The sequence below is a fragment of the Hyperolius riggenbachi genome, chromosome 1, assembly GCF_040937935.1.
Source record: "Hyperolius riggenbachi isolate aHypRig1 chromosome 1, aHypRig1.pri, whole genome shotgun sequence".
Taxonomy (NCBI): Eukaryota; Metazoa; Chordata; class Amphibia; order Anura; family Hyperoliidae; genus Hyperolius; species Hyperolius riggenbachi.
This window is the reverse complement of record NC_090646.1, coordinates 643263131-643275385: the sequence shown is the minus strand read 5'-3', so window position 1 is coordinate 643275385 and position 12255 is coordinate 643263131. Positions and strand designations below refer to the sequence as shown.

General features: G+C 45.1%; 1 protein-coding gene across 7 annotated transcripts in view; it reads left to right on the top strand.

Moving 5' to 3' along the window:
* The window catches only part of DCC (DCC netrin 1 receptor), a 1000213-nt gene that overhangs the window by 816739 nt on the left and 171219 nt on the right, over positions 1–12255 (top strand). The gene's annotated exons all lie outside the window — the stretch shown is intronic.

Genomic DNA, 12255 nt, shown 5'->3' with positions numbered 1-12255 from the left:
GTCTAATTCCCCCTCATCTGTGTCTAATCACAAGTTGTAATTTGCTCCTTCAGCTGTGTCAGCTGACTGCCACGCAGGCCCGGATTTACATCACAGGAGCCGATAGGTACAGATGTCCTGGCACACTAGACTCCGCCCTCCATGAACCTAACCTTCCCCGCCCTCTCCCACTTAACTGTACCACTGGCTGGCCCAGCTATCACTTCTACCTTACTTCCCCAGCCCATCATAGGTAGCTACACGTGTCCCTTAGGATTAGGTAGCCAGACTCTGCATAGGGAAGGAGGGAGGCATTAGGGGGAGGGGACTGAGCCGCCTTTCCATCATCAGGCGCCTGTAGGCAAGTGCCTGCAGTGCCTTATGGTAAATCCGGCCCTGCTGCCACTGCAGAGAGGCTACCAGTCATTTGAAAGCACAGGATGTTAAAAATATGACTTCTATGAAAGCAGGAAGTTGATACACTGCAGATTTATTGCAGGATTTGTATACGCTGTAACAAAAAAAATCTTTTCTTTAAAGAGAACCCGAGGTGTGTTTAAAGAATGTTATCTGCATACAGAGGCTGGATCTGCCTATACAGCCCAGCCTCTGTTGCTATCCCAAACCCCACTAAGGTCCCCCTGCACTCTGCAATCCCTCATAAATCACAGCCATGCTGTGAGGCTGTATTTACATCTGTAGTGTCAGTCTCAGCTGCTCCCCCGCCTCCTGCACAGCTCCGGTCCCTGCCCCCATCCTTTCCCTCCAATCAGCAGGGAGGGAAGGGATGCAGGCGGGGACTGGAGTTCTGCAGGAGGCGGGGTGAGCAGCAGACTGACACTATAGAGATAAACACAGCCAACTCTGACAAGCTGTTTGTCAGCAGCGTGGCTGTGATTTATGAGGGATTGCAGAGTGCAGGGGGACCTTAGGGGGGTTTGGGATAGCAACAGAGGCTGGGCTGTATAGGCAGATCCAGCCTCTGTATGCAGATAATATTCTTCAAACCCACCTCGGGTTCTCTTTAAGGCTACCTTCCAGTTCCCACCAAGACGTTGCGTTTTAGGGGACGTTATGGTCGCATAACGTGCCCCTAACGCAACGCGTGGTGGTGTTGAAGTTGGACGTCAGATTGGGCCGTGTTATGCAGCTCTCAAAGCAGCCGCTCCAGGTTAGTGATAGGAAGTCCGGATCTTTTTAAGGATTCGGATCATTTGAATGGGATCATTGAAAAGATCCGGATCTTTGAACCAAATCATTTGAATCATTTTACTAGGGAAGCAGACTGGGTGAAATGACTAGCAGGACAGGACTTTCCCTGCACTGTACATTCTGTATGTTCTTGTTTCTTCCAGACAGACATCCACTGTGAACCGAATCTTTCATTGTGATGATCCGGATGATTCGACTCACAAAACAGATCAGGATCAGGTTCATGATCTGGACAACACTACAGTCCCACCACGAGTCACCACAGTGCAGTGAATATTAATTAGCCATGTGGCTGGCTGTGGAGGAGGAGGAGGGGAGACCTCCTCCTCCAACATTACTGAGCATGTGCAAACAGTCTAACGTGGCTTAGCCCAGTATGACGTACAGCATGCAGCACTTTGTTTAACCCTCCTGGCGGTTAATTTTTTCTGCCAATTGGGCAGAAATCCATTTTTTTTTTAATTTTTTTTTTTTTGTGTTTCATGTAAAGCTACCAGAGTGGTAGCTACATGAAACACCACTAGAGGGCGCATGTGTCCCTCTAGTGCGATCGTCGCCGGCATCAATAGCAAACAGGGGAACGCGTATATAACGCGTTCCCCTGTTTGGCTTCTCCTGTCGCCATGGCAACGATCGGAATGATGTCATGGACGTCAGCCGACGTCCTGACGTCAGACGCCTCCTATCCAGACCATAGCGCTGCCTGGAACTCATTGGTCCAGGCAGCGCAGGGCTCTGGCGGGGGGGCCCCTCTTCCGCCATTGCGTGCGGGCGATCGCCGCAGAGCGGCGGCGATCAAGCTGTACGTGCGGCTAGCAAAGTGCTAGCTGCGTGTACAGCACTTTGAATGGGGCGAATCGCCCCACCAGAAAGTGAGATAGCCTCCTGAGCGGCAAAGCCCGAGCCCAGCTCGGGCTTACCGCCAGGAAGGTTAAACGTGCTGCGTTACAATGTAACGCAACATGGGCACTGTGAACAGCACATTGATTTTACAGTACTGAGAGTTGGGCTGCGTTACAGGCTGCTGTAACGTGGGGCTTTAACTTCCCACTGTGAAACCAGCCTAAAGGTTATTCGGCTGTTGCTTTCATAGAGAAAGTTGTGAGGTCAGATCTGCTTTAAGGCCCCGTTCACATAACAGAACGCAGGCGCGTTCCGTTGAGAACACAACTCACAGGAACGCATGTCATGTGCGTCTCTGTGCGTTGCGTGGCTGATCCCATTCACTGAAAGTGAATGGGACAGCCGCGCGTTTTGTTAGAAAACGCGTGCAGCATGCGTTCCTGGACCGCACAGGTCCGGAACGCATGCAGTGTGAACATCAGACAGTGTAGTCTATGCACTGTCTGATGTCGTGCGTGTCGGCCTCCCGCACGCGTTCCCGAAATGCGGACGGGAACGCGTGCAATGTGAACGGGGCCTTAATAAGGGTTAGAGGCCCAGATGCAATTAACTTTTTCTCCTGAGTTTTCTCCTAGGTGATAATTTTATCATCTTATCTTTAACCACTTGCCGACCGCGCACTCATAACGCGCGTCGGCAAAGTGGTAGCTGCAGGACCAGCGACGCAGATCTGCGTCGCCGGCTGCAGGCTAATTAATCAGGACACAGCCGCTCGCGAGCGGCTGTTTCCTGTCATTTCACGGCGGGGGGCTCCGTGAATAGCCTGCGTGCCGCCGATCGCAGCTCGCAGGCTAAATGTAAACACAAGCGGAAATAATCCGCTTTGTTTACATTTTTACAACGCTACTACAGTAGCAGCGTTGTAGTAGATCAGCGATCCCTGGCCAATCAGCGGCCGGGGATCGCTGTCACATGACAGGCAGGAGCCTGTTAGAGGCTGCACAGGACAGATCCGTTCCTGTGCAGCCTCCGATCTCTCGGGCAGGGAGGGAGAAGAGGGAGAGGGGGAATCTTGCAGTGGAGGGGGCTTTGAGGTGCCCCCCCCGCCACCCACAGCATGCAGGAGCGATCAGACCCCCCCAGCACATCATCCCCCTAGTGGGGGAAAAAGGGGGGCGATCTGGTCGCTCTTCCTGTTACTTGATCTGTGCTGGGGGCTGTAGAGCCCACCCAGCACAGATCTGAAAAAACAGCGCTGGTCCTTAAGGGGGGGGGGGGGGGGTAAAGGCCAGGTCCTCAAATAACTTTTCAGCATTCTGCAACTGAAAAAATACCAAAAAAGTAGTTGAAAATGTACTATCAAAATTATTTTAGTATTTCTCTTGTTTTCTGAGGATTTAAAGGGCATTTTATTGACAGGTGTCATACTATCACCTAGGAGAAAACTCAGGTGAAAAGGTGAATTGCATTTGGGCCAGAGAGTGCAGCAGCATAGAAGGCTTTTTGCTGCAGCAGTTTATAAACAGTTGATCTTTGCTCTTTCCCTATACCTCCATCTTGCAGCATAATCAATAATACAATACAGTTGCATTATTGATCAAGGGTCACATTGAACGCTATCTGTGCAAAACAAAACAAAAAATCAAATTACAGTTCCTCTAAACACTGATCACTGCCTTCATTAAAAATGTAAAGCGTTTATCATCGCCGGAAATTATTTGCATAAATAAGACTCGGGGGATTTTAATAGCTACCATTCCTGGGCTGCGTAGGACAATATATACATCTTTTTTCATTTAGTAAACATGCATATTTAATTAAGGCGAGAGGCGCACCCAGATTGGCGTCGGCGGCGTCCCGCGGATAAAAACGCGTATTGCGAATTACCGCCCTACTGTGCCGACAAAGATTAGCCGCATTACCGGGGCTGCGGGAGGATTGGGGAGATCGGAAGCCTGTTTAACAATGCAGAGAGAATTAGGGCTTTTTTTGAAATGGAAATCTTTAAATTATTAAAAATAATAGTATGGGTTTGATTCTTACTGTGTTAATTACGGCTCCAACACCAAGTTCCTGCTTCCCAATCCCTTAATCTCCGGTCCCAGAGGGATCTATATCTACATACGCTCTCTGGTTATGGAATCAGGTACTTCATACGCCGCTGTAGATTAACTGCAGCTAGAGAAGGGCCTTTATTATCAGAGGGGAAAACAGGATTTTAAAAGAGGATCTGTAGCCTTTTTAAAGGGCTTTTTTAAAAGACATGAAAGAGATCAACCCCATTCAAATATGTATAAATATTCATCAGCTCATTTTTTTATACAGTCTATTATGAATTCCGTTGCAGTCACCAAAAAAACACGTTCAGGGCTGGAACCCACAGGAGCACTTTTGGCAGCGTTTTGGCAGCGCTGCGATACGCTAGCAGTTTGCCAAAACGCTGGGCTAATGTTAATGGATGGGGCAACTTCCACAGGAGCGTTTGCGTTTCTCAGAAACGCAAACGCAGGACATGCAGCATTTTGGGAGCGTTAGCGCTTCAATGTAAAGTATTGAAACGCTAGCAGAAACGCTCAGCAAAACCTAAACTGAGCGGTTTTGCTAGCGTTTTGCGGTTCAGCACACTGTAACAAAATGAAAAATAATTCACAGGACCAATCAGGATAAAAACGCAAAACGCTAGGCACCCGCTGGGGAAAAAAATACAATGTTGCAAAACACGACCAAAAACGCGCATGAATCCGCTTGCAAACCGCTTAGACAAAACGCTAGCGGTTGCGTTTTGCGTTTGCTGATTTCAGTGGGTTCCAGGCCTCATAGTGAGCTCCAACACATTAGGGGACACACTTAGTGGCGTAGCAATACGGGGGGCAGAGGTTGCGACCACACGGAGGTCCTTGGGCCAGAGGAGCCCTCCTTCAACTACAGTATTAGCTCTTTATTGGTCCTGTGCTGGTAATGATCACTTCTATAGATGCTTTGAATAGCAGTAATCATTTAGCTGTTCCCCATCCCCTTCTTGCACCTCTGACACTGTGGTTGTCCTTGGCAGGTTCTGGTGCGCTCTATCAATTTTTATGTGTAGATTGCTTGGGGGCCCCATGTAAAACTTGCATTAGGGCCCATAGCTCGGTATTTTTGGTATTTTACACTTGTGTGTGCTAATTCATCAATATTTTCACATGTGCGGTAGATGTTTGTTAAGTTACCGAATTACTACGGCAAAGGCTGTTCGATAACAGCAGAGCAGTTTGGAATGTCTCTGTGTTGCTACAAGCTGCCATGACGCAATTACAATAGAAGGCATCCCGACATCCCTTTAGATGTAAACATTTGTTATATTTACTGTTTTGTATTCTGCCTCTGCTGCTCTGAATCTGTCCATCAGTCTTTCTTAACATTTTATTTAATTGCTACAACTAAAATACTAAGAAAAACAAAAGTTTGCTTTCCTAAAACAGAAAGAATTTGCGATAATTCAGGTTGGAGTGAGCTTGAGATGTCTCCCAGCGCATCACTGCTGAAAATATGCAAATTAACCATTGTTTCCCTTATAAGCTAAACACACCTTCAGAACCGCTGGAATGCAATGATGTGTCAGCTTGTTAATTTGTACAGAGCCATAATAATCCAACTTGCATACAGACTGTTTCGGATTCCAGCGGTTCTGGAGGTGTGTTTAGCTTCTACGGGTGACAGTGGTTAATTTGCATAAATTCAGCAGTGATGCACTGGGAGACATCTCAAGCTCACTCCAGCCTGAATTATTGCAAATTCTTTCTGTATTAAGAAAGCAAACTTTTGTTTTTCTTAGTTTCCGACAGAGGAGAGCTGGAGATAATCACAGAATGTGTTAGCGAATGCTGTAACCTTGATAAATTGACATTTACTGACATTTGCTGCTGACATGTGTTGAGCACAAGTCGGTAATTTATCTCATTGCTCTGTAGTTTGAGTTTTTCATGCGGTAACAGCTTTGATGAATTAACATTTTCTTAAAGGAATACTGTAGGGCAGTCCGGGCAAAATGAGTTGAACTTACCCGGGGCTTCTAATGGTCCCCCGCAGACATCCTGTGCCCGCACAGTTACTCACCGATGCTCTGGCCCCTCCTCCGGTTCACTTCTGGAATTTCAGACTTTAAAGTCTGAAAACCACTGTGCCTGCGTTGCCGTGTCCTCGATCCCGGTGATGTCACCAGGAGCGTACTGCGCAGGCACAGATCATACTGGGCCTGGGCAGTAGGCTCCTGGTGACATCTGCGGGATCGAGGACTCGGCAACGCAGGCGCAGTGGTTTTCAGATATTAAAGTCTGAAATTCTAGAAGTGAACCGGAGGCGGTACCGAAGCATCGGTGAGTGGCTGCGCGGGCACAGGATGTCTGCGGGGGACCATTAGAGGCCCCGGGTAAGTTCAACTCATTTTCCCCCGACCCCCTACAGTATCCCTTTAAGTGCACCGTAAAGTCAGCTGTTTTCAGCATTACCGAATGCGGTTATGCTTGATGAATTGAAGCCTTAGTCTCCCAGAATGCTCTGGGAGGTGAATTCCGCATCACTAATCCCCCTCGGCTAAACATGACTGAGAGGGCGGGGATACACACCAATATACGGCAATATATAGCTAAAGGAAGTGTTTCTGAAGCTGAAACCGGAATATTTACCGTAAAAGTGGCTATCCTGAATAATTCACTGCATTCTACCATACCTCGTTACAGGGCCTCTTTATTGTTACTTTTAGGAATGACTAATTCTCCGGTTAATTTTTTCTTCTTCAGTGGGACACTAATTAAAATAACTCCATTTTTTTTTCAATTATTCAATCAGCAAATTGTTGGCACGCTTACAGCCAAATCAATTCTAATCAGCGGGATGAAATATTCGGTCAGTTTGGCGGATGGACGGGATTTGCCAATTTGTGGAATGACAGATTGAAAGTTATCCCGGAGAGATGAAAGTCAAGCGACTTTATATAAAAAAGGCACCTGTAATTTTGGCTTCTCCTAATTTAGATGATAACTCAATAAAGTCCCAGTTCAGAGACAGTTTTATTATACGCATTTAAGAGAACATTATTTTAAACTAATTAGGCATTAAAAAGTTTTGTAAAGAGAAAAATAAGGTTTTTTTCTTTCCAAGAGAAAAAGTATATTACAGTAAAACCTTGGATTGAGAGTAACTTGGTTTAAAGGGCCGGTCCAGGAAGACTAATAACCCTGTGACCTCGCCGCTGCTCCGGTAGCTCCCGATCCCCTTCGACTTCACCAGGTCGGCATCTACTTGCGCTCCAGCAAGCGGCTCACAGAGTCGCGCTGATGTAATCTGGTTTGTATTGCGCAGGCTCAGAACTACTGTGCCTGCGTAGTACAGTCCGTCTGACGTCAGCACGACTACGTGAGCTGCACGTTGGAGCGGAGCTGTGGCGAGGGCACAGGACGGCTGCAACGTGCTGGAGGAAGCCCCAGGTAAGTAGATTTGTAATTTGTAATCTTCCTGGACGGCTGCAAGGTGCTGGAGGAAGCCCCAGGTAAGTAGATTTGTCATTTGTAATCTTCCTTCCTTTAAGAACGCTTTGCAATACAAGAAGAAAATGTTGTGAAATTGTGACTTAATATACTAGCAACGTCTTGACATACAAGCAAAAAAAAAGTATACATGCTTCATGTCATCACAACTGAGCCGATAGTTCTTCTCCCTTTGGCGCTGCAGGATTGTACTTAATCTGAGTGTAGAGACTGTGCAAAGTCACAATTCCATGAAATCCCCAAAAATAAATGTCGTTGGATAAGTTCCTTGTTAAAGAGACACTGAAGCGAAAAAAAATTATGATATAATGAATTGGTTGTGTAGTACAGCTAAGAAATAAAGCATTAGGAGCAGAGACATAACTCTAATATTGTTTCCAGTACAGGGAGAGTTAAGAAACTCCAGTTGTTATCTATGCAAAAGAACCATTGAGCTCTATGACTTTCAAAGTTGCAGAGAGCTCTGTCTTCTGATGGTGTTTATCTCAACTGTATTTTTTTTCTTTTGCAGAGAACAGTTCAGGACAGGTCAAACGTTCACTGCCTGTTCTGTAAAAACATATAGAATGCTGAGTAGTGTGTATATTGCAAGTATTAGAGAATGATGAAATGTTATTAAAAAAGCTGTAAAACTGAAAATAAAAATATGAGAATATTTTTTTGCTACCAATGTTCTAGTAATTATCCGTACTACTCAACCAATTCATTATATCATACTTTTTTTTCGCTTCAGTGTCTCTTAAAGAGACTCCGTAACAAAAATTGCATCCTGTTTTTTATCATCCTACAAGTTCCAAAAGCTATTCTAATGTGTTCTGGCTTACTGCAGCACTTTCTACTATCACTGTCTCTGTAATAAATCAATGTATCTTTCCCCTGTCAGACTTGTCGGCCTGTGTCTGGAAGGCTGCCAAGTTCTTCAGTGTTGTGGTTCTGCTATGAACTCCCCCTTCCAGGCGCCTCTATGCACACTGCCTGTGTGTTATTTAGATTAGAGCAGCTTCTCTCTTCTCTCTTATCTTTTACAAGCTGGATAAATCATCCTCTGAGCTGGCTGGGCTTTCACATAGTTAGGAATTACAGACAAGGGCAAAGCTGTTTGCAGGAAGAAAAGAGCAGCCTGAAACTTCAGTGCATGAGAGATGCAAGGGGAAAGAAACACACAAATGATCTCTTGAGATTCAAAAGGAAGGCTGTACACAGCCTGCTTGTGTATTGATGTATTTTCTATGTGTGGACATACTGTACATCAACCTACTTCCTGTTTTGGTGGCCATTTTGTTTGTTTATAAACAAACTTTTTAAAACTGTTTTTAACCACTTTTAATGCGGCGGGGAGCGGCGAAATTGTGTCAGAGGGTAATAGGAGATGTCCCCTAATGCACTGGTATGTTTACTTTTGTGCGATTTTAACAATACAGATTCTCTTTAAAGCCACATACAAAATAAAAAAAGATTGGGGTGAGCCAACAGATGGCAATGATTCTGTTATAGTGAAAGACTTGCCTACAATTTTATTGTACACTATTTTACTATAACTACTTGGAACGAATCAAATCGGTTTCCATTAATTCTTATGGGAAAATTTGCTTTGATATAAGAGCGCTTTGGATTACAAGCATGTTTCCGGAACAAATTATGCTCACACACCAAGGCTCCACTGTACTTTTTGTAACAATGAATGGCCCATATGCAATTAGCTTTTTCTTCTCAATTTTCTCCTAGGGGATATTTTCATACTTACCGGTATTCATAAAATGCCTTTTAAACCACCCTCAAGCAAGAAAATACTCAAAATACCTTTGATAGTACTTGTTTTGGTAATTTTTCAATTGCAAACTGTTGAAACGTTATTCTAAATAGAAAATGAAAATGTATCTCCCAAGAGAAAACTCAGGAGAAAAAGTTAATTGCAAATGTGCCCATGTATCTCCAACTCACACTCAGTGAACTGCAGGCATGGCCAAAATTTTTGATAATGGCACAAATGCTGTTTTTCACCCTGTAGGAGATGAGGAAGCAGGTGGGCGGTGACATCTACTGCTTGGACTTCTCATGCTCCTCTGTTGCTGATGTCTCCCACTGGTTGTTTAGTGAGTGGGTGGTGGAGCTGGTGTCCTGCCCTCTAACTTAAATATAAGAGAATAAATTCCCCATCAGATCTGTAACTGTTTCGACCAATGACATGACTGCAGTCTCATCCACTGTTCCTTATTGGTGGAAATGGATACTATTGTAATCATATACAGTATATTGGTGTGTGTTTCATTTCATTGTTTGTACACATCAATAATAGCATCTTCACAACTTGATATAGGGGCTGTTTGCCTCAAAACGTTGTTGAACCTTTATGGAACAATAAAAGAACGTAGTGTTATCATACTCAAATTTCATCTGGTCTAAAGCAGGGGTGGGCAAACTTTTCGACTCGGGGGCCACATATTGTTTTTAAATTTAACTGAGGTGCTCAGACCACTGTAGATAGCCAAATGTACCCCTAGTCTTAGTTAGTCCCCCAGTTTAGGTAGTCGATGAGCTTTTCCACCCCAGTATAGGTAGGCAGGTGTGCCCCCAGCATTAAGTAGCCCCTCTTCCCAGTAAAGGTAGGTAGGTTTGCCCCAGTATTAGCAGCCCCTCCCAGATTAAGTAGTCAGGTGTGCCCCTTTATTATCAGTACCCTTCCCAATTTAAGTAGCCAGGTGTGCCCCAATATTAGCAGCCCCCTCCCCAGTTTAAGTTGACCATTGTGCCCCAGTATTAGCGGCTCCTTCCCCAGTTTAAGTTGACTAGCTTGCCCCAGTATTAGCAGCCCCCTCCCCAGTTAAAGTTGACCAGTGTGCCCCAGTATTAGTTGATACAATAATACACATTGGCAGCGTTTCCCCACAAAATACACATGATGCAGCAGCTTTTCCCCAAGATATCCATAATGTGGGAACGTTTCTAACAAAATACGCATAATGCAGTAGCGTTTCCCCAAAATACACATGATGCAGCGTTTCCCCCGAGACACACATACTGTGGCAGTTTCCTCACAAGATACACATGACGTGGAGGGATTGGAAATGGTTAAAAGGATAGGTTGAGGACCATACGGGCCCCCTCTGCTCCTGGACCCCATAAAAACAGCTATGTGTAGTCATTTCCAAACACTTTTCAAGCTGAAAAAAGTTTTGGCTGGAGTTCTTCTTTTTTTCTTTTTTTTTTCAATCATCCTTTTTAACTTAACCAGCTTTTCTAAAATTCTGTATTTCGCTGGGCATTAATACATTGGAGTGGTGTGTTATCTTCACAAGAACTAATGAACAGCTGATAAGTGGGAAAGTTTGAGATGACCTTGGGATATGTGAAGAGCCGAAGCGGAGAAATGGCTTTTCCTGCTGAGAAAAGAGTAACACAATTTTTTTGAACAATAATTAGAATGAAGCTAAGCTTCAGAAATGACTTTCTTGGTGGTGTAAGACTTATTTTTGCTTCATATACAATCTTCACCTTTTTTAGTGGTCAAAGCCTCCCTGTCATTCACACGCGATGGAAGCAACCCCTTTGTGAATGTGGCTGATATTTTAGGGAATATTTGATATATATTTGAAGCATAGCCGGCCTTTGACCTGAGCGACTGGAGCGGTCGCTCAGGGCGCCGGCTTCCAAGGGGGCGCCTATAGCTGGTTGCCTATACTGAGGGCACCTACACCTGATATACTATACTGGGGGCACCTATAGCTGGCTACCTTTACAGAGGGCACCAACACCTGGCTACCTATACTTGAGGCACCTACACCTGGCTACGTATACTGGAGGCACCTACACGTGGCTACCTATACTGGAGGCACAAACACCTGGCTACCTATGGGGGCGCTATGGAGACCTTCAACTAACTTCCTACACTGGGGACACCTATGCTTGGCAACCTATGTTGAGGGCATCTACACATGAGATCCTATACTGGGGGCACCTATACCTGGCTACCTACCTATACTGAGTCTGAGGGCATTTTTTTTTTGGGGGGGGGGGGGGGCGCACTGCAGCTATAATGCATGGTGCAAATTGTCGGTGCTGTGCTATCATTCTAAATGGGGGGGGGGGCAGCTAACTGTCCAACTGATTGTTTTTATTAATATTTCTGAAAGGTTCTAGTCTTCATTTTTAAGTGTATTGCGGATAATGGACTCTTTCCATCCATTCGTGGTTATTACTAGTATTTTTCTGTTATACATATGTGGCGTGCCACGGAGATCTGAGCATTTGGCGTGATGTGTCACGTCAAAAAGGTTGTGAACCGCTGTCCTAGGAGATATCTCAGGAGAAAAGGTGAATTGCGTATGGGCCTGTGTGTGCGCGCACGCAGGAAGAGGATGAAGGGGGAAACAAAAATCAGGTTTCGCTCAGGGTGCTGTGAAACCTAAGGCCGGCCCTGATTTGAAGCCCCAAACTCTCTGGAAAAAAAATGATTTTGATATCGTAAAACAGGGTTCGAACTTCATCTTGTTTTTTTAAACACTTACAATACAATACAATACAATAACCTTTCTATAGCGCTTTTCTCCCATAGGACTCAAAGCGCTTAGGCTCTCTCAGATACAGTAGTTGGTAGTAGGTTGAAGTATTCACACAACAATAGCTCCACCCAAACTTTTAAAAAGTTGCTGATTGGTACTACTTAGACAGTGTGATCTGGCTAAACAAACACAGACCA